This window comes from Peromyscus eremicus, chromosome 18 (genome assembly GCF_949786415.1).
Source record: "Peromyscus eremicus chromosome 18, PerEre_H2_v1, whole genome shotgun sequence".
Taxonomy (NCBI): domain Eukaryota; kingdom Metazoa; phylum Chordata; class Mammalia; order Rodentia; family Cricetidae; genus Peromyscus; species Peromyscus eremicus.
In genome coordinates this window covers 5635546-5660498 of record NC_081434.1, presented here as the reverse complement: position 1 = coordinate 5660498, position 24953 = coordinate 5635546, and the positions used below count along the sequence as shown (strand labels likewise).

General features: G+C 35.6%; 1 long non-coding RNA gene across 1 annotated transcript; it reads right to left on the bottom strand.

Annotated features, from left to right (window-relative positions):
* Positions 1–8151: 8151 nt before the first annotated feature.
* Positions 8152–10652, bottom strand: LOC131895099 (uncharacterized). The gene is made up of 2 exons (XR_009375102.1): positions 10595–10652; positions 8152–8281 (listed from the first exon to the last, which is right to left on the bottom strand). It is a non-coding gene; the product is annotated as an uncharacterized LOC131895099 (long non-coding RNA).
* Between the last annotated feature and the right edge of the window lie 14301 nt (positions 10653–24953).

Genomic DNA, 24953 nt, shown 5'->3' with positions numbered 1-24953 from the left:
TGTCACACCAGCTGATGTATATTCATCAGACCTCCCCTCAGGGTGGGGTGGAGGACATATAAGGCTTGCCTCTTCCTGAATTAACTGAGCTTGTTGTTTTGACAGGAGTCTGTGTGGTTTGACTCTGCGCCTACTTGGCCCCCACCCCCAAAGGGAACAACACCAAAGACCCTGCTGCATAATACTTTGCTCAAATTTATCCACTGAAGATAAAGATACTACTCCTCTTAACTTATAATATTTTTAAAAGTATTTATTTTTAAAGTGTGTGTGTGTGTGTGTGTGTGTGTGTGTGTGTGTGTGTACATACTCCTAGTTACCAGAAGAGGGCAGTAGCTCCTCTAAAACAGATGGTAGTGACCACTCTTGTGAGTTCTGCAAACTGAACCCTAGTCCTCTGGAAGAACAGCAAACTCTGAATCATCTCCTAAGCTGAGTTGCATTAATAATGATTTCTGAGTAGGTTTTATATGCAAAACATTGTTCTAGCTATCAAAAAAGGGGAAAAATGAAAAAGTTTAAAATGTAGTGTAATTATCATCATATGAAGTTGAATTGGGGTATGAATGCCTGTCACTACAACATTGTAATTTGTGGAAAACTCATTTTGTCGTGCATTTACACCCTTCTGCTAATCCACATACACTTACCAAAAGCTTGTCTGTTCAGAAAGATACTTAATATCTAATGCAGTAACATGCCATGTTTTGAGTCTCATAGACTTGGCTCTGGATAAACCAGAGCTTCAGGCCCAAGCACCTTTATCTGAAATTTTCATCTACCAGTAACTGAGCAGGGCTGTGCCCGAGTTCACATTCTCTCCCTTAACATTGTCAGTCCGTCCATCACTCTTGGTCACCTTGTCCTTTGGGACACTGATGAGAAGCACTCATTATTCACACTGCCACCACCATCTTTATCTCGTTCTCCTGTAGCTTGTGCTGAGCCCTCTGAAACAGCCTTCAAGACAGAAGAACTCTGCCTTCAACCTCTCTCCTAAACAATTCATTGTGCCTTCAGCGCCTGAAACAATTTCCATCAAAGCTACATGACCTTCCTTCTCATTATGCTGAAGAAGTTGCTGGTCGTGTTTTTCCTCATATCTAAGTTTCTGATCCTAGCCTTTAAGGTGCTTACCCTCCAAGCTAATCATTAGCTTCACTATACCACTTTTATTTGTGAGACAAACTCTTTCAGGATGGACTGATAAGACAGTGTCCAGGCTACCTACCTGGCTTTAAGCATTTTGCTGCCACTGGTTTTGCACTATTGTAATAGAACATATTCTTTTTATTATATTATTGTGTATTATTTATTAATTGTAATTTCTTCTTCAGAATATTTTCCCTTGGCTCAGTTTATTCATGTTCAAAAAGGTTTATGTACCTTAATAATTCATTCTTGTTCCAATTTGTATGCTATATGTCTCTTAAGAGATAAGTCCTCGGGACTGGAGAGATGGCTTAGTGGTTAAGAGCACTGGTTGCTCTTGCAGAGGACCCAGGTTGTGATTCCCAGCACCCACATGGTGACTCACAACTGTCTCTAACTCCAGTTCTACAGGATATGATGCTTCTTCTGATCTTCAAGGGCACCAGAAACATGTGGTACATATATACACACACCACATACAGGCAAGACATTCATACACATAAAATAAAGAAAAAAAAAGAAAAAAAAAGAGATGAGTCCTCAATTCCCTTTGGATATGCTGAGGAAATACATCAGTAAATGGATGTGAGACAAAAATGGAAGACCTTATTAGACTTTCCAAATTCTAGCAATCAAACCACAATGCCTTAAACAGAATTTGTATGATTAGGTTGTGTCCTGGCAACATTTGAAAACTCATATATATTTTTCCCCATCCACTGTTGTTATTACATGTATATAACATAACACCACACACACACACACACACACACACACACACACACACACGGTTTGTGATGCACTCCTTAGCACATTATTAAGTGTCAGACATAAACTACACATTTGATCTAGGACATGAACTAGTGTCTTTGAAGAACATTCATCATCGTGTTTTCCTAGGACAGAATATTTATGAGAGATTATGCAGTTTCCCGGGCCTGCTTTTCCTTTCCTACTTTTCGGTGACAATCCTTATCTGCTGGGCTGGATTCAAATCCTCTAACATTGCCCTGACTCCAGATAGATATTGAAACAAAGTCTCTTACCAGTGTGAGGATCTTATTGTGTAAGCCATCATTCCCTCACCTCAGTCTCCGATACTAGGTTTTAAAAAGCAGCATAGAAATCGAATCAGAACCCTTTCATTTTCTCTGTAGTAGAGGTGATGGTGGAGAGCCTGAAACAAAACTTGAGAGATGTACTTCCTGAGGTTACATTTGGTTGTGAGGGTCTCAGCAGAGTGTTGTGAATAATAATGCTGCTGCTGCTAAGAACCATAGCTAGCATTTATCACTCATTCTCTGTGCATAGCTGACCTCCCATTGAGAGTTTTACAAAGAAGGTCTCTGGCATGGCAGTCCGCTTTGCACAGATTATAGCATTTAAACCCTATAAAACTCCTAATGGGGCCATTTAACAGGCAAAGAAAGCGGGGTGCTAAAAGGTTAAATAACATAGAGAAGATTACAATCTAAGTACTGAAATCAGACCTGCCTGATTCCAAACCCAAGTTCAGAAATGGTGCACTGGAATGTCAAAATATTGTGCTTCTCCGGACGGGATGATTTATGGGGAGAATAAGGAAAATTATTTGAATCTGTTGCTACTGGAAATTCTAAGGATTCGGTAACGGTGTCTGAAGAGCCCAATGATAAAAATTCCACTTGGGGACATTAAAGACCAAACTACAGCAGACCATGGTTTTAAAGATTTTAATTGTTTTACGTGTTATTCTAGAATCAAGCATCAGTCCAGACCATAGATGGCTTGGTGTGTCCTCCCTCACTAAATGGACAGGTTATGCTTATAGCCAGAGAAAAGGAAGCAGCATGAAGCAAGGAAAGCCAGAAGCAGACAGGGCTCCACTGAGTCCTCTTGGACAACTGGCTGCTGTGTTCATCTGAGTTTCGACGGGTTGTTTACAGGAAATTTCCAGTCTACCCCCAACTGGGTTACAATCTATGGAGGAATCATCAGGCAAACTTAACATGCACACAGACAAAGCCCAAGTCTAAGTTGAAGAAAGAGAACATAGCAAATAAAAATACACAAATGATTTTTTTTTCAGATGATATTCTATATATACCCACATAACATAATGAATGTTTTAATAGTACACTCAAAGAAAGCATATTCCTTTCCTGGAAGTAGCTGTGTGTAAATCTTTTTTGATACAATGGATATTTTTATGAGTTCAAAAGTGAAAATTTTGATTAATAATGACTAATGACTGGAAATACACATAAGGCAACACTTTCTTTGCCCATATAAGGATCTTGCTAATATGTGCTGATAGCTTCTTGCCTGTGTTCTAGACTATTTGGAATGCTCTCTATTAAACTTTTATTAAATAAGTATGTCATAAGGATGACAAAACAGAGAGAGATAAAAAGTAAAGTATTTCCTCCAGTGTTATTTTTTATATCCTACAATAAGAAATGAAACTAGCCATTAAATTTATTTAGCAGCCACTCCAATGTACTCCACAAGAGTCAACTAGAAAATGACCTAAATACAAATGGAGAACCACTTCTGGTATATATTTCATTTTCTTATGACAAGTTTTGAAATGAACGAAAATCCACTTGGAAAGTCAGAGAATCTGTGTTCTCTGAGTCTAAAGTTTAGAGGCAGTATAGGATAAACTCATTTGCAAGCTCATAAATGACAGTGACTTTCCCATGTCACCTCTATAAGCACTACCTCACACAAAGGAGCAAACCTTAGTCATCTAAGATTATTTCATGCATCGCATGAATGGAATTTGACTGAACTTCCTATCCTTTGGTTCAAAATAATGTCTACTTCCTGACATCTGAATAAAGCTTTAGGTCATAATCGTTAACAGTTTTTCAGTTTCTGCATAAAATAAAATAAATATCTCTTACAAGGAAAATCTCTTCCCTGCTTTTATCTTTCCCCACCTCTCTTCATTCACATCTGTGTTTGTGCATGTACTTGCATCTTTGTGTTTAAATGTAAACAAAAGTCTGTATCCAACATTTATTTTACAAATGTATTTCTTAAGTGTAAGAGTCATTTAATGGGAACCTGAGGTGGCTCATTGGTTAGAGTCATCTGTCATCCGAGACCCACATGTTGGAAGGAAAGGACCTCTTCCTGAAAATTGTTCTCTGACCTCCACACTCACATGTGACATTCATGTCACCCTGAACACTCACGCCCACTCGCTGAAACTATATAAATGATGATATAGGGAATGACGAATTTCTCTTCTAGTTCTGAAAACCAGAAGACAAAAGTTAATGCATTAATACTTGATTATAGAACATAAGGTAAATTAAATGCCATGAATTCATGCTCACATAAGTATGTGATTAGAGAAAAGACAGAGTAGATACAACTCTCCATTTCAAAATAATTCTAAATAAATCATACAGCTCATACAGCTACTCTACTTCAATTGAATGGAAGTGTATCTTGCTTGCCCCTTAAGGGCGGACATAGTGACATTTTTCTAAAGACTACAGAATGCAATAGTGTGGGGAAATTGCTTCACCATGAAGAGACTGGACAACTACCACCTCATCCAGCTATCAGGGTCAACATCAAAGGTCACAAATCATCTTGGTGTTATATGTATCCTTGACATGTGATGGAAATGGCGCTTACCTCTGTAATCTTCTACCAAACCCATAGCCCCAGTCTAATAATGAGAAAAGCATCAGACAAATTCCACTAGGGATGACTTTAAGATTTGACCAGGACTCTTGAAAAGAGCCAATGTTATCACAGTGAAACTTCAAGGAACTATGGCAGTCAAGAGATGCCTAAAGAAATATGTCTGCAATATATCACGTATTGAATCATAGACCGGAACAAGACTATCTGAATTAATCCTGGGTTTTAGTTAATGTGTTGATAGTGATTCATTAATAATAAGAAATGTGTAGTTTTCATGTACAATGTTGTTAATAAGAAAAACTATAGCAGGAAAGAGGTATCTAGAAGTGGACCAATTGTATAATTTTTATGTAAAGATAAGCAGAGTTAAAATTAGCATAAAATTATTATTGATGAGGTTGCTTTTAATTCTAATTTTATTTGCATTTTCATCTTTACAATCTTGTGTTTTATCTAATTTTATCTAATAAAATGTTTCAACTAATATGAAATTCAGGTAATTTGAATTTGAAGAATCAGAGTTTGAAGAAATGTGATTCATGCACATGGAAGGTTCCCAATACACATGCTTGGGACTAACATCACTACCGCCCTGTTCCTTCTTCTTCTCCTCTTCTTCTTTCCTTTTATTGAAAATATATTTTCTCATACAATATATCTTGATTAAAGTTTCTCTTCCTTCTATTCCTTTCAGTTCCTCCCCACCCCCTTCTCATCTAGATCCACTCTTTTTCTTTCTTTGCTTAGAAAAGAACAAGTTTCTAGGAGACAACAACCAAACATGACAAAGTAAGTATAATAAGATATAAAAAAAAAACTATCAAATCAAGGCTGGACAAGGCATGCCAACAGAAGGAAAGAAGACCCCGAGAGCTGGGACATGAATCAGAGATCCACTCATTCACACATTTAGGAGTCCCATAACAATACTAAGCTGAAATCTATAATACATATGCAGAAGACATGGTGCAGACCTGTGAGGGCCCTGTGCTTGCTGCTTCCATCTCTGCGAGTTCACATGAGCCTAGTTTCGTTGACTCAGAGGTCCTTGTTCTCCTAGTGTCCTCCATCCCTTCTGGCTCTGACTCCTTTCTGACTCCTCTTCTATGGGGTTCCCTCCCATCACCTTCAAAAACTGGGTTGATTTACAAGTTTCATAAAACCTAAGCAACATGGAGTTGACCAGTTGGAGGAGCTCCCCACAGGCTTTACAGCTGGAAGGACAAATTATCACAGTGAGGGAAGAGTGAAAATAAGTGGAGCTAGGAAAAGACTTGTTGGATATTTTGTATACAAAAGACTAGCTTGTATATTTTGCCATATTTAAATGTAGCACAATTTTTGAAAAAAAAAAGTTTTCATGTCACAATTAACTCAGTCCCATGAGTAAAATACTTAAGACATGTTTACACTGAAATTCTTTACAAAGTAGGTATGGCTTTATGCTCAAGATAAGGGTCTAGAGAGAATAACTGAGGTAAACATAAGGTCTGAGGGTGTCAGGAGTGCTCTGGCACTAGGATAGCATAGAAGTTACTTAGGCTGTTGTCAAGGACAAATGACATCTCTCACAAGGATGAGTCTTATGGCATAGAAGTGATGCTCATGATTTTAGGAGGAAAAGATCTGGGATAAATGAAGCAAATTCTGGAATACAGAGGTGGAGTCTGGCTAAAATTAGCCAGGAAGAAAGATATCATTTTCTTTCCTGATAAACAAAATGAAGGTAGAGTTGTTGTTCATGACAAGAGCAGGTAAAATATGCCATTTCAAGAAAATTATACACCTAGTCATTTGCACTGCAATCTGAGACAGTTTGCTACACATAGGATAGATTCCCACTGAAATCATTACAAAAATGTAATTTAGAGAGAAAATAATATAGCTCCATATGTAAGGCCTGGAATTCAGGACAATATTGTAGAACAAGTCAATAGTAATGAGAAGATCTACAAAAAGTTAAGCAAGGTTTAGTTAAAAATTCATGATAACACATTAATAATGCGAATACCACAATAACACTTCAAATAGTCTTTAAAGAACACATAATAATGCTTATTATAGCAATAGACCAAAGGTGTGGGTGAAGTATGTGGAGAAATAAAACAGCATTTAACACACAAATAAAGATACTAATTACTTCTGGTTGTCTTAGGCTGGGTATTCATAATTAAATGTATTTCACTCTCAAGTGAATGCAAGGATATGTAGAAGCAACATAAAAGCAATATAGAAATGACAAAGGAAAAAAAGGAAAAAAAGAGACAAAAAGAGACAAAATCCAGTAGAAATTAAATGACAGACTGCTCTTCAACTGCATACACGATCAAAATCTTACAATGATATTTTATAAATCCATGTGAAGTACACATTGTTGTTCTGGCTAAAATATCCAGGAATGTAAGTGTAATGTTTACTGTCACAGGAAGCCGTTTTCAAATAAAAGGACGTGATAACTTAGGCAAATCATAAAATGAATTTGTCAAGTCTATATCCATGTGAAACAACATAGAATAGAATTTATGTCAAATACACAAAATGGTAGTGATTGTGGGCCAGTCAATTTTGTTAAAGAATAATTCATGAGGAATACATCCTCATTTAATATGTATCTGCCAGATAAAACAAATTCATTCAATAAAGAGTTTTGTTAAGTTGTGTGAGAAAGCACAGTAAATTTAAGTAAATTAAGAGCATAGCTTGTATTCGTCACCCATTAAGCAGCTAAAGCCAGTTTTTATGTAGACTAAATAATATAACTGACATGTTTTAATCACACAGAAGACAATAGTATAAGCTGTGTGCAAAATAGCCATTCCTTTAGAAATACATTTTACAGTTACAAAAGCATTTGTAACTTTTGTCCCTAAAGAAAATGGGCAGTCTCAAGCATTTGCATGCTATGGGATATATCCTCAGAGCAAAATATAATTATGCCACAAGCCAATGAACCAACAAGATTTAGCCATAAAAATGTGTAAAAGTATGAAACACTTTGACATAAGAAGATTTAACCATAAAAATGTATAAACATATGAAACACTACAAAGTTAATTTTAAAGTAATCTTTGTGCCAAATAAAAAATGTATTTATTTGTACACTTGTAAGAAAATGATCACTGTAAAAAATGTATTTATTTGTACACTTGTAAGAAAATGATCACTGTACTTTCAGCTAGAGATAAACTATGGTCTCCATTAAGAGAATATGTATGGAAAATATGGCATGTATAAAAAAGATAACTGTTTGGGAAGGATCACCTCAAAGGTGAGCTTTGAGGAGGATGTGTATAGTATGTCATTGGGGGTAGAGAGTAGGGTTTCAAAAATCTATTCAATTCCCAGTGTATTCTACCTCTTTGCTTTATGATTGTGTTTTCAATATGTAAGCTATCAGGTGCTAATCCAGCACTGTGTCTGTTTGTCTGTTTGCTGCCATGCTTCCCAACAGGATGGTCATGGACTCAACTTCTGAATCTGAAAGCTAAATAAATTCTTCTATAGGTTGCCTTGGTTATGGTGTCTTAGAATGGCTATATATAAGGTCCCGAGAAACACAGCAAGCTCCATTTCCCTGGATCCTACAATCTTGATGCCCTTCATTTTATAATGATCCCAAACCTTAAGTGCAAGAGTTGTGTTCAAGATATATCAGTTGTAACTAGGCTCCACTACTCTGCACTTTGATTGGCTGTGTTTTTCTGTAACAGTCTCCCTTTGTAGGCAAGAAAAGTTTCTTTGTCAAGGGGCAGAGACTATACTTATGTGCGGGTACAAGATCAAAATTTAGGATGTAATTAGGGCTTCTGCTGGTTTAGTAAAGTGGTGGCTGTGTTCTTCAAGATCCATGACTCCACTAGTCCCAGGTAGTTGACTAGGATTCCAATACCAGGCGTGATTTCCCGCTTGTTGAATGGATGTTAAGTTTAATTAGAGAGCTGTTGGTTACCAAGAAGGAAGGTGTGAATGACACTACTGCCCCTTTACAGCTATCCTGCCATGGTAACCGCTGTTATTTTTCATAGGTGGCGTAGCTGAGTGGAGCTATTAATTGCTTCAGTCCTTTTGAAGTTGGCATGACACCTTCTGGTACTGTGAAGCTAGTGCTTAGGAAGCCAGTTCCAGCACAGGCAACCCTTGGCTGTATCTGCAGTTTATGTTGTCTTCAGAGATAGGGCCTTACCTTCCACCAGTGTGGACAACCAAGGGCAATTATTGCCATAGCCTGCAATGTTTTGGGAGCCTTGGACAATCCTGGCCAACAACTCAGAAGTGGGTTCTGATGCCTAGTGTTGGGATTTCTATTTAGATGTTCTATGGCTCTGGCTCTGGAGCCAAGACGGGAATGTTTTATTAAACTGTATGTGTATATGTATACACCAACTTATGTGTACTATAGGTATCTTTAGGTAGATAGTTAATAGTATGAATCTTTAAGATGTTTTCAGTTATTCTTACTGTGATTTTTCACTCCTCCCTTCTTCTGTGTCTAAGCTCACCCACTCCCTCCAATTTAGAGTCCCCCTTTTCCCATTTAATCCTTCAGATCACTAGTGCCCTGATTTTCCACTCTCTATTTGTTTTCTTTCATATACATATACAAACATGCACATACATACATACATACACACACCCATGTGTAAGCACACAGTTTTAAAAATTGTAAATTTTCATAACATAAAATACAAATTATTAAATTTTATATGTAAAATATAAATGTAAAAATTGTAATGATGTAGCAGTTTTCAAATGATCCAAATGATCTCTGACTGTTTATTATTAACCTACTTTTACGAGTTTCTACATACACACTTTGCAAACACTAGTAGATCATCTAAGGAAGGATAGCATATACTGTTTTCGGCCAAATGTGAACACTGAAGGTCATGGCTAACTAAGTGCTTGAAATTTGACTGACTTATACCTGGTTTCCAAGAGTATGCCGTCAATAGTGCACGTTCGATTTCCAAGAACTATTTTATATATGTCACCAAGAACTCATGAGTGAGATGCGGTTCTTTCATCTAATGACATAATGAGCACATATAGAGAAGATCCACTGTGGGTTTTTTGATAGAAGTACATTTACACATTCAAAATAATGAGAATACTTCTTTAGAATGTCAAGAGCTTCAAAGTATTCTCTTATTTCTTTGTCAAGATTCATTTACTCTCCAAATATATCATTCCTAAGGCAGGTTAAAAGTATTAAGCTGATGTAAAAGAACCCTATATGGTGGGGCAAACCCACAACCCAACACTTGGGGGGCTGAAGAAGCAGGGGCATCTCTTCAATCCGTGAGTTCAAGAAAATTCTGAGCTATGTACTATAAGAGTATATGAAATTATTAAGATGCTTGTATAAAATCTCATAGACTTTGTTACACAATATAAAAAACTTATGAACATTCTTCCTGAAAGTTGCTCCCTACAACATTCTCTCATACACAGAGCAGGTATCAAACAGCAGTCACTAACTGTAGGGACTGGTCAATGATCAGTTTAACTGAAGAAACAGTCAGCCTTGGTTCTTTTTATATATACTTCATTATTCGAGTATCATGAATCACCAGTCCCTTAGCATTCCAGGCACTGTAGTCTGTGTTCCTCACAGCACTGACTGAGGCGGGTCCTCCACAAGAAAAATGACTGTGAACATTTACACCCCAAATTTCTCAGGAGTTCTGTAAATTCTCTAACTTAAATCCCAGTCATTTGAAGGTTATGGAGATGGCCACCTGAAGTTTATAAGGAAGCAATTCCCGGAAGAGTGAATTCTTCTCACAAACATACTCACCATAACACTATGGTGCCTTGAGCATTCAGAGATGAATTCTCAGAGGTTCCCAAGATCTAAGATAAGAAATTAAAGTTACATATGGACTGGTGAATCTGGTCCCTCTAATGATGAGCTTTGGAATATAGTAAGTGAAAAATAATAGGTTGTAGAAGTATTATGAGAACACAGTCATAAATTATTACTTCAAATTTCAGAGATCAGAGAAGAATTTGGGGAATGTCACAGTTAACTTAGGATGAAAGGACATGTAGAAAGTGAAGATATCAAGATGTAAACTTAAAGTCACATTAAGAATTCTTTGTGTCCTAACCCCCTAGAAATATGCATTTCCCTTTTATTAAAGGAGTCTTTGTGTTTGATCCACACTTTCAAATATTTTAATTTTATCTCCTCTCTCTTACTGTCTCTCTCACTCTCCTCCCCTCGTGTGTATGTGTGTGTGTGTGTGTGTGTGTGTGTGTGTGTGTGTGTGTGTGTGTACATGAGTGAGTGTGGTTTGGAGGCATGCATGCCATGGTCCATGTGTGGTGATCAGAAGACAACTTTTTGAGTCAGTTTTTTACTTCTACTGTGGGAATGGAATAGAATTCAGTTTGTCAGCTTTTGAGGGAAGTACTCTTACCTATCTGACAGTCCAATATTTGATATGTACTTAAATATTGTTATGCTAATTATAAATATATTTATGAATTAGTTTTTCAATATTTTCATGTACTGTTTTAATTTTATGAATTTATTTCATAATATGAAGTTTGAAGAAATTCTTAAATGACACTATACGAATTTAGAAACTGAGAAGCTTACAGTCTGTACGTTCTTTCTCCAAATGATGCTTTAAATTTTAAACATTTCATCTATATTTCCACAGAAATACCAAGTCTTATAAGCCACAGTGTTTCTGGAGGCAAGAATGAGGACAACCTACGCACATACATCAGTAGAGAATTGTATTAAATAAAATGTGTGTTTATTTTTCCCGTTGACTTTTCAAAACAGTTGTGGTTAAATTGCAAAGACATTGGTGTATGCTCACACAACCTTGTGAAGTGTCCGTTCAAATGTGAAAACCTTTGGTGGTGGGAAGATTGTCTCTAACACAGAGGACGAAGGAAGATCAGGAGCAGTTTAAATGGGCCGTGCCGTGGGAGCGACAGAGGGTTTGATGAAGATGGTGAAAAACCAGAAAGTACAAATGAAAGGGAAAGAGAGAAAAGAGATTTATAAATCAACTAATTTACTTTTCAAATGGAAACTAATTCATTTTATTTAAAGTTCTCAGGCACCTTTCTTCTACTGGTATTTGTTTTTCCAGATCATTAGGTTTCTGAATGATTAATCTTTACTCTCTGAGGAAGGAGAATGAGATTATTTAGTGAAGTGTGGGAGGGCTGAGCCCTCAGGACATAGTTTAATCCAACAAGAGGGAACTCAGAGGTAAGGTTCCCATGCCATTCATACTAATAAAAAATGATAATATTTCTCATTGATTTTTAATGCACTATAAATATAGAATGACCCATGTCCATGTCATTTATCTAGTGCCAGTATGTATACGTCTGTCACAGGTCTATATATGTAAGCATTAATTCAACATGATATGCTCTATTAGCTAATTTTGATATCAAGATAATGAGATAAACTTCTATTAGGAAGCATGATAGAATTAAGCTAATTTACAGTTTTGCCCTATTTGTAGGGAAAAATCAGAAAGGTTATTTTGGTAATTGAGCTTAGACTCATAAAAATATTATGTAAAACTTCAATCTCCAAAATAATTATTCCTGATATATTATAAATTAATGTTCCTCATGTGCCAAATCAAAGTGAACTAGTTCAGAATATGTGGAGCACTCAGAATTTAAGGGCCAGCTTCACATAGTTTAATCTCATTCACTTTTTTTTTTGCCATTGAAATCACCATGGGGACATGGAGAATGAAGAAACCCTGTCACCTTCAGGGTGTTTAAGCTGAATACACTCTTGTCCTTCAGGAACTCTCTATAACTTTCGATCTTAATAATGTTATTAATTTTAATGAAGTTAATTTTTAAAACATTGTCTTTTATAAATCATGCCTTTGTTGTTTATAGAAAACTCATTGCCTAGCTCAAAGACCTCTAGAATTTCTCCCATATTATCTTTTAGAAATATTATAATTTTCATTTTCATATTTATGTCTATAGTCTATTTTGAGTAAATTCTAAATGTTTAATATATTAGAGTGCTTGCAACATTGTTAACTATTATACACTTACATAAAATTCATATTTTAAAACATTAAGCTTTTTGTTAATTCTTTGACAATTTCATAAGGCATTTTTTGGCATTTTAACATGTTTTTTGTTTGTTTGTTTGTTTGATTGGTTTTGTTTTTTTGTGACAGGGTTTCTCTGTGTAGCTTTGTGCCTTTCCTGGAACTCACAGAGATCTGCCTGCCTCTGCCTCCCGAGTGCTGGGATTAAAGGCGTGTGCCACCACCGCCCAGCTCATTTTAACATGTTAATAGATTATATGAACTAATTTTTAAAATAATGAACCAGATCTATAAAATGTCTCAGTTCGTTGAATTACATAATTCATTTTCATGTGATTTATGTTTTGATATGGTAATAGTTTGATGAGAGCACTCTGGGTGCTACAGAAACATCGGATGAAGTAGTTCATCCTGAGGTCATACTTTTTGGTTACTATACAAATGACCTCCTTGCAAGGATTCATAAGGCTTCGACTTTCAAAATTTTTCTTGGAGAACTCATTTGTTTGAAAAAACAAACAACAAAAACAAAAGGAAGCCATGTTACCTGACAAGTCCTGATCCATTGGCTCTAGGCTAGCTTTTCCAGTATTTTTTCTTCTCTATAATGATAGAATATCAAAGGCTAGGAGGGAAAGCACAAGATAAGATTGTTTGTTTATTCTTTCTTTCTTTACTTATTTATATTTCATTTTATGAGCCTAAATATTTTGCCTGCTTGCATGTCTGTGTACCACATGTGTGCCTGATGCCTATGAAGGCCAGAAAAGGGCATCAGTTCCCCTGGATACTGAAATTACACATGCTTGTGAGCTACCTTGTGGTGCTGGGAATTGAACCTGAATGCTCTGGGGAAAAAAACCAAAAACAAAACAAAATAAAACAAAAAACAGCCAGTACTCATAACCACTGAACCATCTCAGCAGCCCAGGAATGATTATTTGGTTCTTGGTTCTGGAGGTTAAGAGTGGGACAGACAGAACAATTAAACTGAATCACCCTACTGCAAAGAGAGAGGGCGACCGGTCTGAGTTTTCATCAGTTCCCACTCCTGTAAGATTTGGAGTCTATTACCTATGGTGGGACACCTTGCACAGCCGTGATGCAGGGAGAAGGGCTTGGGCCTGCCTCAACTGAATGTACCAGGCTTTGTTAACTCTTAACTTTTTGGAGGAGGGAATAGTGGGCCTGGGTTGTAGAAGAAGACTGGGAGAGCAGGAGGAGAGAATTGGGGGGATCTGTGGTTGGCATGTAAAATGAATAAAATATTTCTTAATAAAGAAAAAAAAAAGAATGGCATCATTCCATTTACAGGCACAGAACCCTCATGACCTAATCACCTTTTAAGACTTCATTATTTTAGTATTGCTTAAATGAGAATTAAGTTTTTTTCATGAGTTTTCAAGAAAAATATTAAATATTAACAATGGTACCCAAAGATGATTCAAGCTTGAAGAAGACTGAAGGAAACTGAATTATAACAGAAAAGCTCCATCTACTTTCTTAGAGATTGGCAAAGTTCAATCTTCAAAACTTCCTAGGAATAGAGGAAGATATGTGTTTGATGTTGCTAATTCAACAATGTTCAAGATAAATACAATTAAGGCTTTTATATTAGGATATTCATGCTCTATAATAAAGCCAATAATTAACTTTAAATTCTCTCAAAGCATTTTTTCTAAAGAACAATATGACTACAAGTATTAATTTTCATGCATACTTTTTTCTAAGCTAATACAAAAAAAACCCTAATTATAACTGCCATGCTTTGTGGTCCTCCTTTGTAAAAAATGCTTGTATTTCTCCCCAATATGTTTGAATTTCACAGCCCAGAATTTGCACAAAGACAAGAAGTGTATCTTAATTTCACAAAGTTTCATGTACTGATTTTTTTCAAACAAATTCCTCTGATGATGAAATATACAAAACCTTACTATCTAAAAGTAGTAAATAGAGATTTTTAATTCTAAGAATGTTTTATCAATATATATATATATATATATATATATATAATTATATTATGTTTATATATATAAATTACTTACACTGTTTTCATATGTGTTCAAGTGAACAAAACAAAGTAAAATAACAAAGGAAACTAAGTACACTAATATTGTTTAAACATATTTTGTAGAGATTCATAAAGTGAAGAAATGCAATAAGTTTACAGTATAAAATGTTCATGATTTAGACTTACATAAGGAGAACAGCTATAAGATCACCAATATAGACATAATTGACCACTTTTATTGCTTTCTACATGGATGTTTACTTTGCCATTGCAAAGAATTAGTAGATGCTGAAGCAGGTTATCAACAATTTAACAGGGCCTTGCCTTGTTTATGTGTGTGGATAGACTATGAAGATAATAAAGCCAATTTGAGTTATTTGGATGTGTGATGCCTTTCATATTTACTTTGAATAGAAGCATCTGTAGGAGTTGAGAACCATCTCCTGAGCAAGTATAGCTTACATTAGTTTCAGGCTTGAATACAGGGGACTTCATTGAGGCATATCACATCATTCCTAAAACATCAGGCAATTTACAACGGAATGTGTATAAATAACGGAAGATAGTATTCTTGTCTAAGGGAGAAAAAGAATCTCCTTTACCTATTTGAAAATCTTTGCTCCATTAACATTGTTTTATTTTTGTTTTAATTTTAAGTTTACATATGAAACAAACTAAACTCTTTATGGATTTGATTTTTAAAAACTACATTAAATAAGTGGCATCTAATAATAACTGGCTCATGGGATACAGTTACAGGATTGCACAGAATGGATATGTACCATATAAGCCATTCCTGAAGTGAATATATTCTTTAGATACAATTTTACAGGTAGAATAAATTCTTCACTTACAATATTCAAATGCAAGAAAAGAGTTTGATGATAGCATGGGTCGATTAGCTATTGGGATTTCTTTATGGGTATCAGTTACAATTTTCATTAATGAAATTTTCTGTGGGAATTATTATTTAGATAATAATTTTCAAAACTGAAGATAAAGTTGTTTTTACATGTTAAGAAAAGTCAACAAACATAAAAAACTCTAGAAATAATGAAATTAGATGAATAATTTAATTATTTTACCACTTATCACCAAGAATTTTGTCAAGTTCTTTTATATTTTATATCTTTTACATTATATTCACAATTTTGTTAAACTGGGTAGCATATAGTATGTGTGGATGGTATTTTGCAAGACCTAGGAAAGATTTTTGAAAAAAATTCAAAGATAATTGATTTGGTATATACCAACCCAAATTCAATTCTGTACTATAAAATCTGAATCTCCCCTGCCAAAAAAAAATCAAGAAATCTGGGTGAATATAAAACATTTTGAGTTTGTTAAAATGGAAAAAATGTAACTGATACGTGAATGCCTGATGCTATAGTTCGAGTATCAGCAATCTGTTCCAAAATAGATCTAAACTAAATTCCAAAGTGAGGCTACTTTAGGTAGCAAAGCGACACCAAGATAGCTTAGTCTACTCTCATTAAACAAAAATTGAAACTTTTATGCTAATATCCTCTACCAAAATCTGTTCCTATGCGGCCAGTAGCAATTTCGTAAGAGGAGTGAGGCAAGCCAGTCAGTGATTCCTCTTGTGACCAAACAAAGCAGCCTTTGACAGCAAACCACAGGCCTTCAGACTAAACAGCTTTCCTGGAAGAAGGGCCGCTACAAAGGGATGGTTCTGGAGCTCCTGGCTCTTAGCAGCTGCATTGTTCAAAGCTGGGAGACAGGGCATGAAATACAAGTCACTCAGATCTCAGCTTCAGTTTTTTTTTTTTTTTAAAAAAAATGAAAACAATAAGATTCTTAGAGTTTACTTGGAAAAAAAGGCACATATGAAGTTTATCAAGTAGCCATTTGATGGCTGCTTCTACTAAAAGCAAAATTATTTTGAGAAGTCAACATGTATCAGACTTTTGTCCTCTCACCAGAGTAAACTTCAGATGAATTAAATCAGATATTTAGGTAAAATGTTATGTGGTTTTTTTTACATATACCTTTTCTAATTATAAATTAATCCTAATATGTTAATAATCTGAGAAATAAAAAAAGTTATTAAAATATCGTATATACTCCTTCCATGATCCAACTTCTATTTTTTATATGAATGGATAAATTTATTTAGAATTACTTGCCTGCCATTTATTTTGAATAAAAAAATTTAAACTATATGTATTGCCTCTTATTCTATTAACTAGTAAAACATAAGTATATGCATGTTCCTTTTAACACTATATTCTAATTTAGATATGTATAAACACTGTATAATTAAACATAAGAGGAAATATACCTTGATTTATTATTGAGGGAAATTGAGGTTATTTTAATTTTCACAGCTTGGAAGAACTGACCTACTGTCTTATCGATTACTGACTCCTACCACCATCTACTCCTAATTAGTTAGTTCGGTACAAGGAGGGTAAACCACGCTTCTGCCTGATGTTAGTCTTCAACTCAAGCCACCCAATGTAGCATGTTTATATAATCGAAGTGCAGACCCAAATGAACAGGCTTTCATTTTGAAAGCACCATGAGATAAGGAACCGAGAGACTGGAGTATGTGCATCTTTTTATTTTCGACCTACTATATTTTGATTTGAAAATAAACCAACTACACGTCTTCAAAACATTTAAGGAACAGTTGATATATTAGATCCAGAAAGGACCAGGGTGGTATAGTAACTTCCTCTGAATGGAAACACTCCTTTCAGAAGGGAGGGTTTATGAAATTTGGGGTTTGTGAGACTCATGAGGTAAGCAACAGGTCCCATGTGTGGGAAGTCGGAAGAGTGAATGATTCTGAAAGACGCCCTCTCCAGCTTTCTAGAAGGAGTAAGGGGCTGCTGGGGAGGATGCTCTGTCACACCTTTGCAGATGCCTGCAGGTCGTGCATGGAGCGTCAGATATGTATCTTCTGGTTTGTCACCCATGTTGCCCTGTGCCTTTGGAGGTGGAGGTGTTCAGTTTGAGCTTGCTCTTTTGGTAACCCTTCACATGCTCCTTTCAGTCATCCCAACTAACAAGTGTTCCCCAAGCTGGATTAGGTGAAATCATTACTTTCATCTGGTGTGGGGGTCCTTTCTGGTGTGAATTGACATCTGCGCGCGCGTGCGTGCGTGCGTGTGTGTGTGTGTGTGTGTGTGTGTGTGTGTGTGTGTGTGTGTTGCATATCCCCAGGAAAGGTCTCCCACATAACAATGTGGAACGGGTCTCCTATCATGTATGTGAGTGAGGGCACACCGTGTACAACTGAGAAAGTGCAAGTGTTCTTTATAACAGAGACTGCTGTCTTTTGTAACTGTGGATGTAACTAGGGTCATAACACTTTGGCTGTTATTTTTTCTGTAGCTAGGACACTAGAACCTGAACACTATACTTCAACAAGAAGAAAAGAGAGAAAAGCTAAATTGCTTCCCCACCAAGAGATAAAAACAAGTCAAATTTTGCACAGAGAAAAAAGTTCAAAAGCATGTGTGGTACGCTCAGGGGAGGATGTACATATTGAACTTTGATAAACCATAAAATCATTTTCCAATCTCCTTCAGAAGCATCAAAGAGCAGAATGCACCTCAAACAATCTTTACTGTGTATCTTCATCTATTATACTACCATCCTACTCTATCACATATGATTGCGTAGCCTAACCCTTGTCAGGAAAAATAACTAAAATGATCACTTGAACATTTATATGCTAATTGTGGAATCTAATAGTAAATTTACTGATGCCAACAGTGGTGACAAAATTATAATATTATAAATAGGGAACACAATGAAATAGTTATAGATCCCAACTTTCTCTGAGAAAAAAAATAACATTTTAAAAAATATTGAATTACAGAATAAAATAAGAAGTAGCACATTTCTTCAGACAATGTAATATTTCTCTTTTTTTTTAAAAAAATGCAACAATGGGAAAATTGGCATTTCCTGCAAATTCTCTAAATTTTTGATATACATGATTTGTTAGGATAAATCTTCTGTGGTTTAGTGTAAGTATCTTAGCCCCTACCCATCAGTCTGGAAATCTGTGGCCTTTAAGTAGTTGAATTTTAGGTCATGAGGGCTCTGTTTTCATGACTAGTTAATGGAGTTGTCTTCTTTATCATGAAGGTATGACTGTTTTAAAAGAATCCCTGGCCCTCTCTCCCTCTCTGTTCTTCGAGCCCTCATTATGTGCATGTATTTGAATTTTTACTTTTTGGAATTATGATAAATATAATAACTGTCTAGCAAAAGTTACTCAGTCTCCATAGTCTTCGATTATAGACATGAAACAGGCTAAAACTACAATGTTCTAAGACAAGACTATAAGGAACCTTTTTACTCCTCAGACATCCATTGCAATTTCTTTCAGTTCTGAATACTTAATTCAAATCTTCTCTTCTCTTTTCTTAAATAATTGCTGGATAGTGCTATTTTCCAAAATTAAATTTTTTATTATTTTTATAGATTTATTTTTTCTAGTGTCTGCAGCATTTATTTCACTTTATTTACTGCCAACTTAAGATTTTATTTGTTCATTTTCTAGTTCCTTGAACTGTAATGTCAGCATATTTTAGGAAACTTTCTTTTCTTTTTGATGGGAGATTTATTGGCATAAACACTCTTTTCAAAACTGCTTTTGCTTCATCCTATAGGACTTGGTATATTGTTTTCTTTTCAGTTGTCTCTAGATAATTTTTGATTTAGTTAAGAAGAAGAAACTTATGATTTCTTTTCTCTACTCCTATATCTTAAAACTTCATAATGCAAACATGCTTGTGTAGTGCCCTGGCAGAAGAAATCAACCCAAGACATAATGAGCCAAAGACCACAGAACTGTGAGAGAGTGAGTGTCCTGGTCAACCACCCCAGCTGATTACCTGGAGAGAGGTCTCAAAGGACTGGGCATTTGTGGTCCCTTGGTACACCTGATATCCAAGCAGGTACCTTATACACTTGAGCAGCCCAAACCTGAGAAATAAGCAATTGTTGCCTTTTGAAGGTATTGAAAGTATTTTTATTGTCTGTTGACAATTCCTTATTCAATAATCTAAACTCAGAGACTTTCTGATTGCCAATATATGTCATAGTGGAAAATTTCACACATGTGAATCCAGAATGCACACTCACTAAAAATACTGTGTTAAACGACATTTGGTTTATGTCCATCAGTGTATATTTAAAATTAGTTTCATTTGACATGTAGTCTATCAAAAATATTTATTATAAACCAATAATCCAACCTGCTCTAAATTTGAAATTTGAGACTTATCTCTTTATTGCATTTTGAATGAGGGGTGTTAATCTTGTCTTAATTCACCAAACACTACAGGCATATGATATTGTAAATATTAATTACAAAGCAAAGAAAATACTCTGAAACCATTTCTGAGACTAATAGGCAATACGAATATTTCCTGTTTTAGTTGATACAAAGAAAATATATTGACTTTAATGGGAAGCATCCTACAGTTCCCTACAAACATTTCTTAAAAACAAAACTATATCGATCCTAAGAGCACATTCCACAGTCTTCTGTTGACATAAATACAGTTCTTTTCAAAGTTTCTGACAAGCATACGTATTTTGGGTTAGAAGAAACACGTGTTTGGCTTGTGAAAACATGCAAACGTGGACGAAGTGAGGCTTCTGTGGGACTGTCTGTCTCTGAGAATTACACAGTAAGTTTCAGACTCTCTTGTGCTTCAGTCATATCATTTATGTAGAACTGAGGTAAAGAATAACAAATGCAAGCGCACTTGAAATCAGCTCCTTCTGACCTTAAGAGACACAGTCTCATTTTTCTTTTTCTTTTTTTCTTTTCCAGTTTTTCAAGACAGGGTTTCTCTGTGTAGCTTTTTGTGCCTTTCCTGGAACTCACTCTGTAGCCCAGGCTGGCCTCGAACTCACAGAGATCCACCTGCCTCTGCCTCCCGAGTGCTGCGATTAAAGGCATGCGCCACCACCGCTTGGCTTCGTTTTTCCAATCTTATCATTTACACAATGGAAAGAAGACTCATGGTTATTATGTGAAACTATTGTGAAAACAGGAGACTTAAGAGTAAGGAAATAGAACTAAGCACATGATGCGTGCTTTGTGTGATATTGCATGTATTAGTAATATATGTATTTCAAAGTGATCATTTGGAGGTTATATGGGTATTTACTAATAAATGCATATATTTATTGTTTTAAATCTCCAGTTGTGGTTTGCAAGATTGGGAAAGAAATCTTTCTCTTACATGGGGAAATTAATTCCAGGCTTCATAAATAATAATTGATTTAGCATAGTTTTATTTTATGAATATTCTGAATGACTATCAGTCACGCAAATAATTTAGGATATATTTTAATTATTTAGAAATATATTTGACCACAAAACAAATATTAACTTGATAGCTATAATTTTACACATTTGATTTTTCAATTCAAAAGTATATTCTTGGAAAAATTTAACATTTTATTGTATCCATGTTAAATACAAGGAATCTAAAATTCAAATGTCATCTTGTATTATTCTAATTAAGCCTTTTCTGTAAGCTAATTATTCCAGATAACTTTTGACAAGTGTAAAACAAAAATAAGTTGTTCAAGTTATACATTTTTATACATTTGTGATATATGTATGTATATATATAACATATTAAAATTATAGGCATATTATGCATATAATGAGGGATAAATTACTATATTAAGCATAGGGTAATGATCCAGCCATACTTGTCTTTGGCATGTATACAATGGACTCCATAACTTACTACAGAAATACTTTTTCATTCATGGTCATATTCATAATAGCAAGGAAATGGAAATACCCAAGATGCTATGACCTGGTGAACAGATTACAAAAATGTGGTATAATAAAATAATCTAACAGTTAAGAAAAATAAAATTATTGAATCAACAGATAAGTGAGGGAACTGGAAACAATCATCCTGAAAGAATTATCCACACAAGAGAGACCAAGGTGCATATATTCCCTCAATTATGGATGGTAGATTTGACTCTTCAAATATCTGTGATTAATTTGAAATACTTTTTGAAGATGAGTATCTAAGGAGTTATGGGAGGGTGTTCAAGGGAAGGGAGGAAAACATTGGTACAAAGGCTTAAACAGGAACAGGAAGGGATAAAGTGAGATAGCGAAGAGTAAAGACGGGAACTTGAGGAGGGATTGAACAGATAAATAGCACTAAAGACCATTTGTAAAAGTTATATGGAAATCTGCTCCTGTAGAAGTTTCTGCACACTCACACACAGACACACAGACACATGCACATGCATATACACAGGCACATACAAACACATACACACATACACCTACACAGAGATACACATACACATACTCACAAACAAGCACACATACATACACATATACACAGGCACACACACACACACACACACGCACACACACACAAGGCTAAAATAGAGTTATTCTCTAACAACACAATAGTGCCGCTACTAGATAACATGACACCATGAGTTAATAAGCAAAAGTCCATTTTGCAGGGATAGGTTACTTATTTTGGAGTTTTTGGTCAGGGAGGTCCCATGGATGCCCCAAAATTATATGCTATTGCCAATGGTCTTCATTGCTCTTCATAACTTGATGGTAACTCCCTGTTTCTAAAGATATCATATACTTGATTCATAGAACATAAAGAAATCAAGACGGCACTCATCTGGAAGCATATTTCATGATGGTGAGCTTGCACAGTGTTGGAAAGTGCTATGCATGCTCTATTGGAAGAGAAAGGTAATCATTGATCTTCCCTGTCTGTGAACCCTGTGAATTGCAATTGTGACTGGCCTAGCAAGACATGCTCATGGGTGCCGTGGTGGAAAAAATATCAAGGGTTTCAACTTTCTGATTGGATTTAAGTCCTGTTAACAGTATGAAACCCATAACTGGTACCATTATCAGGACAAGAATCTGTAGCTCAACAGGCCACAGGCTCTAGGAAATAATTTACTCCTATCACTCTGTTAAATGTTGACAGTGAAACCAACTCCCAATGACTTATCATTTTTGCAGTAAAAACCATTAACAATGAAACCACAGCTCCCCAAGTTGAAGAGAATAAGACTGCATAATTCTTAGTCCCAAAGGGAACATATATACTACATACCTCCTTCTGAAAGCTCGGGATTCATTGCAGAAAAGTGGGCAACCAGAACTCAAGAGTCAGAGATATTGGCTACAAGGGAGGACTGTCTTTTGGACACTGCAGGGCAGCTGCATATATGAACTCAGAAAGACTTCGATAGCATGCATAAGGTCCCTGCAATTTCAAGCCAGACAAAATCTCAGCACAGAGAAGTTGGGCACCAAGTCCCACCCCTAGTTAGGAGATAATGGCATTTGTTAGTGCTTGGGAAAGGGAGGGTAATATTTTAAAGGGCATAGCCGCTTGTGTATCAACTATGCTCTATCTGATAAAAGAAAACATATCTAAGAAATTTGGGTCAGCACAAATCATTCCTGATAGGCAAAAAAGAAGATTACAAGTTGGGTGGGTAGAGAAGAGAATTTATATCTGGTAAGTATTGGCTGTGGTGAATATAATAAAAACACATTGTATGACACTCTCAAAGAACAAATAAAATATTTTAAAAAGTTAAGCACTGTGACAAACGCTTCTTTCTGTTATCTAAAGCTCAAAATATCAAGACTATTTAACACACTTCCCTGCAGAAGAGTTTCCTAGAAAATCTGTCAGAACATCCCTTGAGTTATTTCACGTTCTTCTGGGCATTTTGCCTTTTTTTCCTAGTTACTGGAAAAATATTAGGAAACAGTTGGAAATGATGGAAGCAGAAAACAGAAACCAGAGTTAGAAAGCCCATTAAAGCAGGCACTTTGTTCTGTAGCCACTGCAGGAAGTGTAACGGATCAAGAATAAAGAGCAGAAAGAGAAGCGGGATGGGGTGGACATTAATAGCGGTTTGCACAACACCCAGTCAGCTGGTGAAGCATTCAAGATGGCACACTCCAACCTGAAACCCATGTTCATATGGGTTGATTGGCATCACAGGCATTAGGGATCTGAGCCCCCCACTTGAGACAAAATCAGAGAATGCTGCAGCTTTGGTTAAGACATGCTGGTTTCACTTGCAGGCAGAAATAAGCCCCATGGAACTTGACTGGAAGAAATGACCAATGTGCTATATTAATTAACTCAGGTAATCCTATGTAGTTATTTTTAAGTATCTAGCTAAAGAAAAAAATCAGTTTGTTGCTTAGACACTTTATTCAAATAAAAGCTTTTTGCCAATAAATAAAAGCTATTTTCACAATCCTTTTCATACTTTACAATATTTTTCAAACTATATACACATTAAAGGATCACCACAGGAGTTATTTATATCATCCAATTATTTTCCTTAAGGTCCATAAAGAATAACGCTTAACTTCTAGGCACTAGCTCAAACATTCCCTTATATAGCCCAATAAATACATTTAAAGATCTATTAGGAGGACAATAATTTCTTATGAGCTGGAGATGAATTGTAAATAAAATAGATCATGAACACACAGACGCACATGCACATGCAGATGCACACAGATGTGCATGCCCCCACACATGCACATTTCTTAAAATACAAGTGAATGTGAACTACACCAAGGGAGACAATTAATTTCCAATGGATTTGATGATATATTGAAGTTCTGGGACTAAGGTAATTCACTCAGGACCCAGCTATGATAAAAATGGTCTCAGTATATATTTCACTAACCAATATTTAGAAATACTTTTGAGATAAATTTGATAGTTCAACCAAAGAAATTAAAACTGTCCCTGATGCATGGTGAATGAGTGCTCTTTAGATGTTCATGTGGGTATTACTGTTAGTCAACCTATTACAAAGAGGAGCATATTGGTGTGGCACATTAGAATATTGCTAGGAAAAAAAGAATTACGTAATATTCCTTTTAGCTGCCCCAAGTCATGTTCAAACGACACATGATACCTTCATTTAGACAGTAAGAAGGACATGAGTTTTGTTCCTAAATTCACCACTGTGGTATATTTAGGTATGGCGCATACTCCTCAGCACAAGTCTATTGTTGGAGCTCCCAATTTAGACGGTTGAGT